This window comes from Nothobranchius furzeri, chromosome 4 (assembly GCF_043380555.1).
Source record: "Nothobranchius furzeri strain GRZ-AD chromosome 4, NfurGRZ-RIMD1, whole genome shotgun sequence".
NCBI classification, from domain to species: domain Eukaryota; kingdom Metazoa; phylum Chordata; class Actinopteri; order Cyprinodontiformes; family Nothobranchiidae; genus Nothobranchius; species Nothobranchius furzeri.
The window spans coordinates 8,074,078-8,088,325 of record NC_091744.1 but is presented as its reverse complement, the minus strand read 5'-3'; positions in this window follow the sequence as shown (position 1 = coordinate 8,088,325).

Here is a 14,248-nt window from a genome sequence, read left to right as displayed (position 1 = left end):
CGACTAAATCTCAGAAACTCACCGGACGTATACTGCGGTCAGTTATCTGAGACAACAATGTCTGGGATGCCCTGTCTGGCAAAGTGGGCCTTCAACTTCCTAATCACTGTGGTGGACTTAGTGTCCGGGAGATAGTCAATTTCCCAGAAGTTTGAATAGTAGTCCACTGTGATAAGGTAGTCCTTGTTGTCAAACATGAACAGGTCTGAGGCCACCTTAGCCCACGGTCTCGTCGGGAACTCGTGAGGAACCAAAGTCTCTTTCTGCTGTCTGTAATCTACTGACCTGCAGATGTCACACTTAGTCACATACGTCTTAATTTGTTCATTCATGCCTGGCCAATACACACACTCTCTGGCTCTCCGTAGGCAACCTTCTACACCTAGGTGTGTCGAGTGCAGTCTGGCTATGATCTGCTGTCTCATGACAGTCGGGACAACAACACGTTCACCCCTAAAGACAAGTCCATCCTGACTACTCAGTTCATCCTGGAACGAGAAGTATGGTCTGATGTCACCATCAGTGTCTCTTTTGTCAGTTGGCCACCCTCTGTGAATTGTGTCTATGAGGGTTTGTAGTGCTTTGTCCTCCTGTGTAGCAATCCTTATGCTGTTTAATCTGTCTGGTGAGATGGGTGCATGAGTGACCATGTTAATGTTCTCTATTTCCTCCTCTATGGAGCCCTGAGGTGAGCACTCTGGAAGATATGCCCTACTCAACGTGTCAGCTAATAGCATGTCTTTGCCTGGCACATACACCACATCTAAGTCATATTTCTGAATGCGCATAAGCATCCTTTGCAACCGTTTGGGTGCACTCAACAGCGGTTTCCTTACAATGGTCTCCAAAGGTTTGTGATCACTGTGTACAACCACTTTACGACCATACGTGTACTGGTGAAACTTCTCCAAACTGAAAACGACAGCCAAAAGCTCCTTCTCTATCTGGGCATAACCTTGCTCTGTACGTGTAAGAGCTCTACTCGCAAAAGCCACAGGCTTACCCTTCTGCATGAGTGCTGCACCTAATCCTTTGTCAGAAGCGTCACACTGTACTGTCAGTTCTTCCTCTGGGCAGTAGTATTTCAGGACTGGAGCCACTGCTATAGTCTCTTTCAGTATCTGGAAAGCATCGTCATGACGAGTCGTCCAATTCCACTCACTGTCTTTGTGTGTCAGTCGTCTCAGTAAGTCACAGTGATCTGACAGATGTGGGCAAAACTTTGCTAAGTAGTTCACCATCCCTAACAGTCTCTGCACTGCCTTCACATCTGTCGGCCTGGGCATCTGCTCTATGGCCCTAACCTTCTCTGGGTCTATTTTCAGACCGTTGCATGTGTAGCGTTATGGTTTATGCTCTTTTATGAAAGAGGAACCATTCTACATATTAATTTGTGATATTAATTTTATTAAATAAATAACCAAATTGTATAGTTTTAAGAAGACTCAAAGGTTGTTTTCATCGATAAACTGACGATAATATCCGTGTGTCTGTGTTTCAGTTCAATGAAGAAACCAGTTTGAAAGTTAAAAGTTTTAATTCTTCAAATTAAACTAATGATTTTTGAAATGACAAACATGGAAATAACAATCAACATTGGCAACTTTGTAGGACAATCTTTAACAGCTGATATGCTTGCTCAAATAGACCTTGTGGTGAATGTGTGAAGATTGAACATGAGGTGAGATGAATGCGTGTGTGCGTCTGATTTTGCTTCAGGAAGAAACAGGTGTCTGAGTGAAAAGTGATGGTTTGAATAAACTTAGGTTTTGTTGGAAAAGAGGCATCAAACGCTATCTGGTTGTGGACTGCCTCACCGTATTCAGGACTCCCTTTCGGATCCGGATCCCAGGAGGGTGGTACTCCAGATGACACCTCGGCTGGCAGAGGAGACGAAGGTGTGCTGGCGCTCCGGTCCAGAGATGACCTCGGTACACGTTGTTGAAGCGTTTGTAGATGCGCTTTCTTAAGTTTAATTCACTCAGAAAATCAAAGGACTCGAGGCGAGTCCGCGTTAGTTGTTGCAATTCAGCTATTCCTAGGAATAGCGTGGGGGGGGGGGGGGGGGGGGAATGAGCCGATCGGCTCTGTCCCCCCTTTTGCGTTTATTCAGGTCTTCTCTCTTTCGTTGTCCAGCACGAACTGAATCACGAACTGAAAAACTTACCAAAAGCCTTTCTCTTCTCAAAGCAAAACGTGTGCGTCAGCAAATGTGTTTTGGAGTTTACTGTGAGAGCAGATGTGTGTGTGTGAGTGTGTGTGTGTGTGAAGGTCACCACTAAAACATCCACAGAACATTATTTAATTAAGCAGTGATTCATTAGTTATTATGACTACCCAAAGCATAATAATCATTCATTTGATTAAAACACATTTATAATGAGCAAAGTGATAATACTGATCATTTAACAACTTAAAATAAAGGGAAGGAAGTTTGTTATGTTATGACTACTTTTCCATGAGAACACATCTTCTGGCGCTGCAGGTGGCAGATGTTATGGTTTCCAGCAGACTCTTGCAGACTTCATGTCTGCAAAGGTCTCTATTTGTGGGCGAAAGTTCTCAGCGACCCAGCACTTGACCCAGCCGAGTCAAATGACCTTTGGCACAGAAAACCCATATTTCCTCAGCTGATGTCCAATGTACGTAGTCTCCTTCTGTTTAAGTTTGAACTTGTCTGCGTTCTGCGTTCAACTTAATGTTTTTCTGCCTGCACCGGGACAAAAACTGTCGCAGCTTCTCGTCATGGTCCTGCACTGCTTCTGCTTCCGTGTCTCCTTGACCCGTGATCAGCACATCATCTGCAATGATGTAGATCCCTGCCAGACCATCCAAAGCTTGTGTGAGCTTTCTCTGAAACACTTCCGGAGCTGGACTTATCCCCATTGGCATCCTCAGCCATCTGTAGCGTCCAAACGGAGTCGAAAATGTTGTCAGGTAGCTCGACTCCTCCTCCAGTTTCACGTGCCAGAATCCACTTTTCACGTCGCAGACAGAGAACACTTTAGCCTTTGACAGATCTGGCAAAATGTCCTCAATGGTGGTCAATGGGAAGTGGCTCCGTTGTAGGGCTTTGTTTAAGGGTTTTGGATCTGTGCACACCCTTAAATCCCCGCTCTGCTTTTGGACCACAACCATCCCACTTATCCAGTCAGTGCTGCATTCTACCGGTGTAATGATCCCTCTGCGCTGAAGATCTTGAAGCTCCTTTTTTAACGGCTTTATCATTGCAATAGGGACACGCCGTTTTGGTAACTGTACTGGTTTCACCGCTTCATCCACTTCGAGCCGTAACTCTCCCTCCAAACAGCCATCTCCTGTGAAAACATCCGCATATTCCGCCTTAATCTGATCTATGTCCCACTCCTTGGCTGTTGGGTGTTCTGAAGTAACGATGCTGTCCAGTTTCAGGATGTTTTCATAGTGCACCTTTATGAGTTTCGTTGCTTCGCTGGCTCTCTTGCCCAGCAGTGGTACTTTACAGTCTTTGTCAACCACTTGAAGCTCCAACCGATACAGTTTCTGATTTCTCGGGTTACGTAACTTAACTTTGCACTTTCCCAATGGCTTTATCTTACTTCTGTTGTACATCATCAGCACTGTCTGTGAGTCCTCAAACTGTGTGTTCGGGCTTAGCATGTGGATTGGCATTACATTACAACTGGCCCCACAGTCGATCTGGAAATTTACCATCTCTTTGCTCATCAACATGCCTGCAAAGAGTCGGGTGTCTCACTTTATCAGTGTTGTTTGTAGTTGAATCATGCGTGTCTGCCTCTGTAACACAGAGAACGTCTTCACACTCATCACTCTCACATGCTGTCACGTTGTGTACATTCGACCTTCTTGTCTGCTCTGAACGCGCCGTGCATTTAACTGCAAAGTGGTTTTCTCTGCCACACTTTTTACATTTCTTCCTGTATGCTGGACATTTTTCCTTCTTTCTTTCATGAGTTCTGCCACAAAACTTACAGTCCACTGCGTCGCTGAACCGTGTCTGGCGCGCAGCTACACGCACAGCATGCACCTCCTCCACTGTAGCTCCCGAAATGGTTTTGCTGTTTTCCCGCGACAGCTCCGCGGCTCTGCAGAGTTGTATGCATGCATCCAGTGTAAAGTTTTTCTCCCGCAGCAGTCTCTCCCTCAAACTCGGGTTGTTAAGGCCACATACAATCCCGTCCCGAAGCAATGAGTCTCTTATTACACCAAAATTGCACGTTCTCGCCAGCAGCCGTAACTCCATCACATAGGTGTCGATTGTCTCACTGGCGCCTTGGTTTCTCATGAAGAATCGATAACGCTCCACAGTTTCATTAACGGCCGGGTTGCAATGATTATCAAACTTCTCGACAATGACCTCAACCGTCCACTGATCCCTCGCCGTGTCGCCCATTAGCGTGTCTAGCAGCTCCCTGCCGCTCACCCCAACGAGATAACAGAACAGGCTCACTTTTTTCTGTTCGTCGTCTGGGTCCATGGTCAGCTCCACATAGAGCATAAACTCGTCCCTCCAGGACTTCCATGTCCGCGATAGGTTACTGGAGTCCAATAGCAGCGTCGGCGGTGCTTTAAGGCCCTCCATGGCTCGCAGCGGTGCTAACTCACTTAGCCGCCAATAGCTCACCGCTTCGTCAGGCGTCTCCCCGGGGTCCACTCCGGCCATGCTGCTCACTCCGCTGCCACCATGTTATATTCTGGTCTCATTCACGACAAACTCCAGAATATCTATTTCCCACCCAACGGGGTAGTAAGGTTTATTAACAAGTCTACACAAACATACAGTCTCGGCTGACACCCCATACCGGTGTGTCCTCTAAAAACGCCCGTGCAGCAACACAACACACTGCGGAACCAACCAAGCCAAACAACAATGCACATCATTACAACAAGGCAGGAGCGTAGTAAAACGTTAAATCCTTTTACTAGGAGTCAATGTCCAAAAATCCAAGAAGGGGCAGGAAGCCAAGCCTAAAGTCAGTAACCCGACTGACAAAAACATAAAGCTCTTCGATGAGCAAAACCTAGAGTTTCACGAGGAGGAACAGAACAACACTGACGACAATGGACCGACAAACACTGAGAGACACAGGATTGTACACACAGGGGCTGGATAGGAAATGAGCAGCAGGTGGGGAGAGAGAACCAGAGGAGAGCCTGATGAAATCAATAAACCAAATGGGAAGGGAAAACTAAGCAGAGGAGGGGAATAAGCCATAACCTATGAGGCCTAGTACACACGTAGCCGGGATTTTTTAAAAACGAATATCCGCCCCTCCAAAAACTTGCATCCACACCACCTCATTTTAAAAAGAAACTGTCCACACGTACCCGGATAAATACGTTGCTAAGGACATGCCAGACCTGTAGGCAGCAGTACTTCCCCCGTTCTTAACCTCGTCCTTCGCCTGTGGTCTTCCGCAAGGAGCAGTAATTCTGCTTGCAAAAACAAACAAGCAAAAAGCGCTTGGACAATCGATAAAGCGAGCGCAGCTCTGAGGGCATCCATGCTGTCGGCTAGTGTAAACACAGGTCGCACACGTGATGTCAGCATTTTTTTTGTCGCGGAAAGTGACGTTGCGGACCTTAAAACTCCGGTTTTGTCCGTCCACATGCAAACCAACGTTTCCTCAGCTGTGTATGGTATTTATTTTAAATGCTTTTACTACGATTCTTAGTGGGCTTCCTAAACTTATTTTGGCGTGGCTTTTTCTGTCTTATTACTCATAGCAACAAGTAAACATCACGTAAAACGTTGCCTCGTGTTTCTGCGTGCTGCCGTTTACGTGTTTTATGATCACAGCAATTAACCGGCTAAGCTGTATTTAATTTTTAAGCAACGGTTGATCAGTTGTCAGATCACACAGATATAACCTTGCAACGGGCTGTTGCTAATGGTAACAAAAATCTCCACTAACCCTCCCGGTGACAACAGTGTTGTCCTTTGCACGAATAATCCAGATCTGGATACCGACAACAAACCCTGATCAAGTCCATCTGTATCCCTCCAGGCTTTTATATGCTCTTAGCAATGCTCCAGAGTAGGACGAGGGAAAATTAACAAGGAAATTATAAATGTCAGGGTATCTAAAATCCGGTAAGAGGTCCGCTCCGACAGCTTCTGGCGTTTCAAAACGTATCTAAGGGGCATGGTGAGGGTTGGAGATTTTTAGTCTACTTAATTTCTGACTATATAAAATTATCGCTTCGGTTTTAAAGTGTGAAGTCAACTCCGACAGAGTAAAATCCAAGCCGATCCCGGTCATTTTGTTTACCTTTTTTGCCTGCCAACATGGTGTCTACTCTCTGAGAGTCACATGATGTCCAGAGCTCTGTACTGTTAATCTGACAATTTAATAGATATTGTGCTAAAATCTGGAGTGTCGTAGCTGAACATCATCCTCGTCACACACTCAGCTAACCCAACCCGTCTCTTTTATTTCATGCAACAAACACCAACATAGCCACAACCCTCTAGCTTTTGCAGACATTGAACTAAAACAGCTGGGTCAATCAAAACACACAGATCAGTGTTAACAGGTTGCACAAAATCCTGTAGTGTTGCGTGAGATGGCACAAAACGGCTGCAACGCCAACATTTCTCAACACGAGAGATGATTCTAGATATCTGGCAGGATAGGCAGCCAGTGATAAAGTTTCCTTCAGGGGATGCTCGGCCCTTAATTTCATTAAACCTTCACATTTGTTTTGATGTGTTTTCTCTATTAATCTGTGATACCTTATTAATGCAAATAAGAATACGTATTTAATGGATTGGTAGTAGTTTTTTCCATGTTTATATTTATTAGCTGGCTGTTTTGAGCCTATTATGTATTTTATAATCTGCAATGATTATGTTTTATCTTGAGGTTTGCTGGATTTCCCACAAGATGTCAGTGTTGTCCAACACACAAACACAGGCTTCGAGTGCATTAATAGCTGCTGTGAGCTCTCCACGTTGCCTTTATTATTATTAATATTAATAATAATAATAATGTCATAACCACATGACTCACTGCTCCATCACTTCTTCCTCTCCAGGAAGCTGACACGCTAGTCGACTCTAATTCACCAGCGATCAGGAGAGGAAACGTGTTCTGCTCTTGCCTCGACCCTCCTGCTTTGCGGTTGGTTTGATCTCCGTCCTTGGCCATCAGCTGGTGGACAGAACGGTTTTGGGTGGGTGTGAGGGGATTTTTTTGGGCCTTTTGACGAAGCTGAGTCACAGAAATCAGCTCTGCTTTTCATCTAGAGAAGAAGTCAGAGTGCAGCCAGAGTCAGGAGTTAGATTTGACTCTGATGGAGTAAGAATAATATAACAAACATGGAGAACAGATTCAGCTCTAATCTGACAGCAGGAACAGGATCGAAACCACAAAATTCATGAAGCCTTTGAGGCGAGACACTAGAGATTATTAATTTATGACTCAAGATTAATAAAAGTTCTGTTTGTCACTTTTCACCAACACCCCGAAACACATTACTCCTCTTGATCGATGAGAAGAAGTTATAAAGGCGGTCCTACAAACAGTTGTAATAACCACGGAGCAGGGCGCATTTCTTCCCCCCGTTTCCTCTCTATAAGAAGATGAAAAGATCTTTCATGTTGTTTCCTCTTGTTGCATTATTTATCACTGTGTGGCGCTTTATTAGCTGGTTTCATCTCAGATTTTGCAGTCTGGTTTTGGGGAAGCCTTTGAAATGTGTTTCTGACTCCAAACAATCCTTTGCCTGCTTTCTCTCAATAGCTTCAGCCCCCCGCCCCATGCTAAAAAAAAGACTTTCAAAGCAAACGAGCAAGCCTCTGAAGCCAAAATCCATTCAATACTGTCCTAAGGAACAAAGATGTTGTTCTTGTTTCATGGCTGACATGAAAGAAGAATAGAGCATCCTTTTTGTCATTAGCCTTATTAGCATCATTAGTGCGGTATGGATGAAGTTCACATGGTGGCTGGGAGTTATTTGTTACCATAGAAGCAATATGAGTCCTACTTTACTTATTCCATTGGGGAAGATTATTTTGCTAATAAATTGGAGTTTTTTAAATAGAAATTTTGGATGCAACCACTAGATGGTGGAGATACTCTTAATACAAAAAGAGATAGAAACAGACGACAAAAGGAATTAACGAAACATCTTGCCAACAGGTGGAGGCTTTAAAAAAACATGTTCTTTTTCTTTTTAGAATAATAATTATTAAGTTCTTCAGATTCTGAACATTTAAAAACACCTTCGTATGAACCAGATTTATCATTTTTTATCTGGCACAAAAACTCAAACCTGTACAGGTGGATGTTGTTTTGATCGTTGGGTCTCTAAAAGTGTTTGCAGTTGACTCACATGAATGTAGAAAACTTAGGCTTTTACTTTTATGATGGTGGCAGAGGAGTTAATGCCCTCCTGAAAACCAGAGGGTTGCAGGTTCAAGCCCCATCTGTTCAAATCATGTCCTTGGGCAAAACACTTGACCCATGTTGTCAACTGGTGGTTGGAGGGACTCACTTCTGTCAGTGTGACCCAGGGCAGCTGTGGGTACTCATCTCCACCAGCGTGTGTGTGCGTGGGTGAATAACTGTTTGTGTTGTAAAGCACCTTGGGGGGCTGTAGAACCCTAGAGGACGCAACATTGCTTGCTTAATTTTACATTTGTGTACTTTTTTGTCCTAATTTCCCGTTTGGTTTGGTTTTTAACTGTGCTATCTATGTGATTATTTACCTTGTTTGCAAACTTTTTTTTTATGTGCAGCGCTTTGGTCAGCTATAATGCTGTGGTAAAAGTGCTCAACAAATAAAATGGTATGGTATGATAAATCAAAAATAGGCCATTTACTGTATTTGTTTCTGATATCAGGTCCAACAGTGGAAGCAGTACAGAAGTACAACCATTTCCTTATGTACACGGTACTGTATGTAAAGTTACACAGTCAATCTTTAACAGCAATTTCTTTGGTTGTTTAGCTTTTCAAATAAGACAAAAATAGGCATTTTTTTACTAATTAAAGCCATATTTTCATCTTGTCATTCATACATTTATAGATGTCACAATCCTAACAAAATATTTAGTTTATGAGCTGAATTTGAATTTGAAAATAAATATTTAGCTTGATAACTAAAGATGCTATTTGGAAATTAATACTTTATAAAATAAATTTGTCGCTCAATATAAAATATTTAGTTAGAAAAACTGATATTTTGCTCCATATTGAATATTCTGTTTGTTAACTATATATTTTATTTGGAACTGTGACATTTATAAAAGTACGAATGATGTGGCAAAAATCTTACTTTGAAAATGTATCTCCATTTGTTTCCTTGTTAAGAGAAGCTAAATGACCCAAAATACTGCTGTAAAACACTAACTGTGTAACTTTACAAACGGCCCCCCGTATGTATGGGTATTTGCCCCAGTACATACCTCATAAGTACCTGTATTATCTATTTCTACTGGTAAAACTAAACTCTAACAGCTAAAGACATGAAGCATAAACATTTTACAGCACAGCTAAGATGAAAAGGCTCCAGATTAAGATCTCACCAGAGGGTGTCAGTGGTCTGTTGGACGCATAAAAAGTCAACTGTTTTCTCTTTTTTTTTTTGAGCAGGGGGGCTGGATCACTTAGAGAAGGACGCTACTGTAAATTATTATGAGAACAGACTGAATAAAAGCTTAGAGCACCAGCATGACTCTGATTCAAGGGGGCCACCACATGGAGCGAGAGATGAGATGAAGGTAAAGGGAAAAAAACTGATATATTTTGGATGGCATGGGAACAGCTGGTGGTGGTGGCTGAAACCCTAAACTAAACAGTTTTCACCCCCCTCCATCTTCTTCTCCTTAACATGGTTCCTTGCATCTTTATCAGGATACCCCAACCACTCTGCGGTTGATGGAGGATAAGCCCAGCAGGCCCGTTTGAGTTTGAACTTGTCTTTTATTCATTCCATCTCTCCCAGTGCCCACACCTCCACCATGGCTGGGTTTCTCCTGGCAGGCCTTAATCTCTCCACCTAATCGGCTGCAGACGTGAGCTTTTGCCATTCCTCACAGGGTGTGCATGGGATGTGGAGCAGGTTTTCAGAGAGAGTGTAGAGGCCCTCGCTAAAACAAACGTTTGTCACGTTCGGTGTATTCAGTTGTTATCTCTGTGTAGCAGTTTATTCTGCTGCAGCCAAACGGAGGGTTGGTTTTTATTTTTGAGATTGCACACAGCAGTCAGCGTGATCTCTGTTTGGAGAATCAGGGAGAAACTTTACAGCATCAGACCTGGCAGCTAATCACCAATCAGCTGCTGGTTTGAACGAATGTCTCTTCCCTGCTGCTGACCTAGGCTATAATAAAGAAACAGCATTGTCTTTCATGTGAGGCTTACTAAAGCGGAATAAATAAGTACAATATGCTTCAGTCAGGGCCGTCATACAGAGGAAGCAGCTGGAGATGGCACCAGGCCCTGGTATTGTTTGTCCTCGGTGCCATGCTGCCATCTCTGTTAGACGTGACAGGACGACACGTTACAACACAAAACACAAAAGGGCAGTGATGGTCATTGTGTGGATGAAAATGATGGTGCATATTTTTATAATATGAAGCCAAGCTAAATAAGTTCAATTTAATTATTTTTTCCTAGAAAGCTAACATCTTGAAAAGTGTGGGAAAAGAGTTGAATCAATACATTTGTAGTGGTCTCTGGTAAGAATGAATGCCGTACTCGGGACAACAAAAGCCCAGAAACGCCCACAGCAGCAGGATTGAAAGTCTTATTTCCTAATATTTGGACATTTTGCCTCAAATTGGATAACAGCAACGCAACTCTAGCACTGACTCTGTTTGCTCTGGGACATGGTTGTTTTATCTTCACAACTAAAACAAGCCTGGAGGAGCTTCTGCCATGTAGTTGAGTTGCTAATGCTAATGGTTAGCTTCTGCTAGCCGAGACATTCTCTGCTGATTCTAGATGCTAAAACAACAACAGCCTTCCCCGTCGCGAGAGCCAGTATGGGTGAGTCCCAGTGATGCCGGTAATGCGTTACTCTAATGACCACTTTTCTCACTAACGACTAATCTAACACGTTTCTATTTCCATACCAGTAATCCAATTAAAATTACTTGTCCAAGCTACTGTACATTACTATTTTATTATATTTACAACTTTCCTGAGCAGAAGGATACTGCAGCAGCTGTCGAGCCAAGATTGGCAACCGGTTGTTGCTTTTATGTTGAGGCAGTGGGGAGTTTTATTGGCAGCTGCTGAAAGTATTTAATCAAGTAACTTGAATTCTAACTTAGTTACTTTTAATATAAAGTAATCAGTAAAGTAACGAAGTTACTTTTGGAATGAAGAATAAGTAGTCAGTAATCAGATTACTATTTCAAGGTAACTGTGGCAATGAGTCCAAGCAACGTAGGTCTTTCAGGCTTTTCTAATTCTAGAGTTTCACTGTCTATTTTCTTTTCTTCTTCTTTTTAACCGTGTCCTGTCCAGTTGTGAAGCAATCACAATTGATGTCTCCATGCCGAAGACAAGTCTCGCTGTTTTATTCTCACAGGTGGAGGGTTATAGCTTCTGCTATGATGCCACTCCTGATACCGAAACTTTATTAGAAATATTTTTGGTTGCTTAAAATACCAACGGACACGGAGACAGAAGTGTAAGAGAAAGGGGGGTGGGAGAAGGAAGAGGTGGGGGAGGGGGGTTCGCAAACATCAACATTAAATGATGAACGAGAATCTGCTTTTAGACTTGCCTAAAGAGAGAAAGAGAGATAAAAGGGGGGACACACAAAAATACAACAAGACCAAAATCTCACTGCGCCAACAACATGAGGAAATATAAAAGTTACTATTTTTGCTGAGAAGCACATGGTTATAATTCATAGTGCATTTAGTGCCAACCACAGCCACCACACAGGCGGTGTGTTGAAAAGTGTTGAAAGTCCATCCTTGTGAGAGCACCATGTGAAATCCTAGAGTTTCACCATCCATTTTCTATCAGAAGTTAACGCAGGTGACAGGTGTAGGAGACTATTTTCATTGAACATCTTAGGTGTGTTCTTGCTGTGTCGTTTTTCTAATTCCATAAATTTCCTCAGGCCTGAGTAAGTTTGCAGCCGCAAACGAAACGTAGCGGGAAAACAGGTAAACAGAACTGCTCTGTGTTTTAAAAAAGAACTACAGCATGGAGACTATTTTCATGTTCAGCCTGCATGAACAGCTCACAGTGACTGATCATAATCAGAAATAATCATTAAATGCAGTGGCGGCTGGCCAGTAGAGGGCGATAGGGCGCCGCCCTCCCAGTTTTTCCGTGTTTTTAATTTTTATTTAAAATAAATAAATAAAATTAACAATAATCACATATTCTAAGTTAATTGTGTGTTTTGTAACAAAAATAAATCATATATATATATATATATATATATATATATATATATATATATATATATTGGTCTCTGTCGGTCTCTGCCGATCTCTGCCGGAGCTGTGGAGGCTGTGTGCTGTTTTTCAATCGCCCAAACAGGACGAGACCAGCTGTCCAATTGCTGACAAGAATATCAAAGGGTAGGAATGGGAATGTATCCAATCAGCGTCGACGTTGTTTCAGAACGTTTCAGAAGCATGATGGGCGATGGAGCTACCGCCAAAGGTCTCGTTGGTGTTCGGTAGAACTCGGCAGAGTCGTTTTTGGTCGTGACGCAGATGTAACATGGACGCCGCCGGTGACTACAACCAGCACGGATACCGGATCACAGCAGCCACTGAATTCAGTTCGGTCTCTTCTCCAGTATCCGTTCGAGAGGAGAACTATGGTGGAAAAACTTAATGTCAAAGAGCTTGGGCCAGATCAGCCCGACGTAAAGATAAGCCAGCAGGAGAAGGAGAGAGGTAAACTGTACACACCAGGTTTCTCCCGAAATTGGTACACAAGTAAGGCTTGGCTAGCTGGATGCAATCACGCTAATGCGTTATTTTGCTTTCCGTGTTTGTTATTCAAAACGGCTGGGACAGATAAGGCATGGATGAGTCAGGAGTTACAGACATGAAACATTTTTCTGAGAAGGTGAAGAAACACGAGTCATCCCGGGCACACATGGACAACAACACGGTGAAGCTAGCCATGCTAGGCAGCAGAGCTAACGTTGCCATGCAGGGAACAACAGCAGCTGGGTGCAGAGGTAAGCTGTACATTACATTTCTGTGAACAAGACAATCAGAATCAGAAATCCTTGGTTGTCCCACAAACCGGGACATTTGTTTAATAACATGTTTAATGTGCAATAACTGTAAAAACTAATTTCAACACACATACTTACTATACATATTTAATCACGTAAATGTGTATTTCATGTAAATTTGTACATACATCAATCTGATTCCATTTTACTTGTTACACTTCTGCTGCAGCAAACAAATTTCCCAGCTTTTGGGACAATTAAACATTTCTGATTCTCAATTAGATGTTTTTACCTCAAATGTAAAAACATCTGATTGAGAATCAGAAATGTTTTATTGTCCCAAAAACGGGGAAATATGACATTTGTAAGAGGATACTGATGACATTATTTCCCATGAAAGTGTTTCCTATGTACTTATCTGTTGTTTTTTTTATTTATCTACTTTAAAGAGGATTAAGACTTTCCTTGAGGAACACCATGACACAGGATGGGCTGAATGCTCTTGCCATGCTCTCCATGGAAAAAAAAAACCTTGTCACAAACATTCCTGACTTCAATAAAAAGCTAATTGAGAGCTTTGCCACTCAGAAGGACAGAAGGGCAAAATTTCTGTACAAATGAGGTATCACACACACACACACACAAATGCATCCTCTTGATCTTTGTATAAAGTTGACCTTGGCACAACACTCCAGAAATATTTAACAGTGTAAATTTCTGGCATTTTGTCTAAGTGGTGTTTACTACCATTACTGTAACAGTGACCTGCTCATAATTTTTTGTGTTCACTCAAATGTTGAAATTAAACAAAATGTTTTGTTACTTGCCTCTTGCATTGCCTATTTACCATTTATGGTCGTGTTATTTTATGTGCAATTTAATGCAGTATTTTTCAACCTTGGTCTGCAAGGCAGCGTGCCAATAGTCAGACACACCTGGATTAATCAGTTTGTCCAATGATGTAAGACAGGAAATAAAAGAGCTGTGCTTAATTCAGGAAATAGTGAAGTTGCGCACAAAGCTCAGAAAGCACAAGTTTGTTTAAAAATAAAAAATAGCACAGCCCCACCAAAAATATTTT